This window comes from Rattus norvegicus, chromosome 1 (assembly GCF_021556685.1).
Source record: "Rattus norvegicus strain SHRSP/BbbUtx chromosome 1, alternate assembly SHRSP_T2T, whole genome shotgun sequence".
NCBI lineage: Eukaryota > Metazoa > Chordata > Mammalia > Rodentia > Muridae > Rattus > Rattus norvegicus.
This window is the reverse complement of record NC_141534.1, coordinates 78,992,949-78,996,494: the sequence shown is the minus strand read 5'-3', so window position 1 is coordinate 78,996,494 and position 3,546 is coordinate 78,992,949.

Here is a 3,546-nt window from a genome sequence, read left to right as displayed (position 1 = left end):
TTCCGGGTGTCGGGGCGGCCCCCCAACCCAGCCTCGCCGCTCGCGCCTGCGCGATGAGCTGCCCGCTGCGACGCTCCCACCACTACAGTCCTCCTGTCGTCTCTATCATCGTAACCCCTTCCGCCCCGGGGCGCTTCCAGGCAAACGTCGGTCTCTAGGAAAAGCTCTGTTCCCGGAATCTGGTGTTTTTCCCCAAAATGCAACCTTCCCCGCCGCTTCTGCTCGCGCCTCCGGTGAGGGATGCATTTTGGGACGACCTCATCTTGAGCTCGGTCTCAATTTTGCAGAGGACCAGAGGTCACATTACCTTATTAAGTGACATAACAAGAATAACCTCCAACCTTCAAAGTCGGCCTCCAAACTTATGTGTTTCTCCATGACTTATGACTGCCTCCTAGAAAAAAAGGTCCATCACAGTTTTGGAAGATGCTAATGATGAAGAAAGGAAATGAAAGGACCCTCTACAGCTACCTGCTTCCAAGGAGCAATTTGAAACTTGAAAAGCAATGTCAGCTTCTCTGAGAAAAATGGTATCATCATAATGTAACTACCTTTACAAAAGCAGACGTCAGGTGCTGCTGGTATTTGGACTAAGTGAGGGGTGGACTTTTTTTTAACAAACTCCTGCAACCAGAGAAAATCCAGTACAGCCTGAAGAAGCAAAGCCCAGAGGCAAAAAGATCCGTAACACCTAAGGACAAGCTAAGAAAATGGAAAGCATGACCAGACCCTTAGCAAGATGCCCCAGAAACACCACCCAGTCTTCGCTGCTGGGCTGTTAGGATATGTAGAAAGGTAGAAAAGTCAAGAGGAGGCCTGTGCTGAGCCCTGTAGGGGAAAATGTCCAAACTGCCTGTAATTCATGTTCAAGCGCTGGACTTCCGTGGTTAGATTAAAGATAAACCAGCCATGACCTTTCAACGGGTGATAAAGATCACAGGCTACTTGTAACTGATCAAAAAGAGCTAAAGGCGAACCCACGGCAGGGGCATTAAAATGGCCCCAAAGCTAAAGAGTAACCGGAGGACAGTAAAAAATAATTAACTATTCCTTTCTGGCTCAAAGCTAACAAAACTAAAAGGCAAACTGGCAGCAGTAAACATGGTTAAGTCAGTTATCCCATCCTGAGTCCTAGGCCACCCAGAGGAATTCTTAGAATGTTAAACCAAGTAATGTGAAGGTTAAATATTTCCTCCAAGGTGAGCCTCAAAGGATCAGGAGGGATGCACAATCACCTAGTACCCATGAAACCCTGAGGGGAACAGCTTTGTACAGCTTTCAATAACAACTACAAGGAACAAAGGCTCTGGGAATCCCAGGCTTTCTCCTGTCTCTCCAAACTATATCTTTTTTTTTTTTTTTTTTTTTTGGTTCTTTTTTTCGGAGCTGGGGACTGAACCCAGGGCCTTGCGCTTCCTAGGCAAGCACTCTACCACTGAGCTAAATCCCCAACCCCCAAACTATATCTTTAAAAAAAAAAAAAAAAAACCTCTAGTAAATGTGCAATTCTATCTTGCCTCTCCATCTCCTTTCCCACTATGACTCCACCCCGATACTCCGGTATACTTCCCTAACTCCAGCCCGCTAACCTCAAGTCATTTTTGTATCTGATTTGTGTGGGATTCTTTTTTCCCATTTCTGGAGTGTGTGCACACTGTGTGTGTGTGTGTGTGTGTGTGTGTGTGTGTGTGTGTGTGTGTATGTGTGTCAGAGAACATCTATCAGGAGTTGTTTGGTTCTCTTCTATCATGTGGGTTACTCAGGTTGTCAAAGCCTAGCAGCAATTCCTGGCCATAGCAACTGAATTTTGTAACTCTTGAGTTCCACGACCCATATGAATTTTATAAGCTTGCTGACTCTTCCCAGTCTCAATTTAAAGCAAAGTTAAACATTACCCACCCAGCCAATCCTAAGCTATTTCTGTAATAAGTTACTTCTCTCCTTGCTGCAGCAGAATACCTGACCAGACCACTTAAGGGAGAAAGGGTTTCCTTGAACTCACAGTTTGAGGATCCCATCCATCATGGCATTGCAACCACAGTTGGGAAACAGGGGTGAATGCTGTTCTCAGCTCTCCAGAAACCCCAACCCACGGAAGGGTGCCACCCCTAGGTAATGTGGGTCTTCCCACCTCAGTTAATCTAGATAATCTCCCACAGTATGTTTGGAGACTTGTCTAGATCCTTCTAGATCCTCTCAAATTGGTCATCAATCTTTTTTTACCCTGTTAAATTTTTATTTTAAATTATGGGTATGCATGTATGCCAATGTATGCACATGAATGCAGGTGCCTGAAGAGGCCGGAGGTATTAGATTCCCTTGGAACTAGAGTTACAGGTGCTTTTAAGGTGCCCAACATAGCTGCTAAGGTCCCAACTCAGGCCCCCTGCAAGAGGACCAAGCACTCTTAACTACTGAGCCATCTTTCCAGTTTGACAATCAACCTTAACCATAACAGTTTTCCACTCATAGCTCATTGACTGCTAAGACTGGCTCTTCTTTTCCATGCAACTATGTCGAATCACTCCCTGGTGTCTCTTCACACTCAAGGATTACACTTCTTCTCTAGGCATCCAAGTGTGCCCTTGTGTTTGGTTCTGACCAATAAGATGCAGCAGAAATGTCATAGGCCACTTCTAAACCCAATGATCTTAGGAAATAAATATGCCTGCCTGGCATTCTTTTGCCTTTTGCTGGATATAACATGGGTCAGAGAAAGGGGTAAAGCCAGAGAAAGCCTGGGTTTGTGAATGAGTGTTTGTAGAGACAAGCCTTCAGCCCCAACCTGAGATTGTTAAATGATCAAGAAATAAACATCTTGGTGTTGGAGGGATGGCTCAGTGGTTGAGTGCTTGCTACTCTTCCAGAGTTCCCAAATTTGGCTCCCTAATACCCACATAGTGGAATTCTCAACCACCTGTAACTCCAGCTCCAGGAGATCAAACTGCCTCTTATGCAGGCACCTACACTCACATGCATGAATCCACACACACACACACACACACACACAGAGAGAGAGAGAGAGAGAGAGAGAGAGAGAGAGAGAGAGAGAGAGAGAAGAATTAAAAATCAAATCTTTAATGCAAAGCCATGAGACTGAGTGAGATCTCAGATAAGTGGAAAGAGTTAGAAAAAGGACAGCAAACTGGTGGTCATGGAACTGTCATCTGACACAAACTGACCAATCAGTGGCCTTCCCTGACATTCTCTGGAACTGTGGTGAGAGTCTTGAGTTCTGAGGTGACAGAGGTTGACAAGCTCTGTAGCTGGGAGCAGCCTTGTCTCTCAGTGTGTGGGATGAGCCTGTCTGTAGAAGAAACAAACGAGATTGTGCAGAGCAGTAACAGACAGATGGTTTCTTCCCAGCCCTTCCAGGAACAAAAGCCTCTGGTCCCCTAAGGCTCCCCAGCCTTCCTGTTGGCTTATTTTAACTCTTCTTCCCTAAGCCATGTCTCCAAATTCCCATGAAAATTCATACTGGCCTTTAACTACTTTTGCCTGCCTGAGTTTCTATCGCCAAACATCTCAAACCTGGTTCAGTGTTTG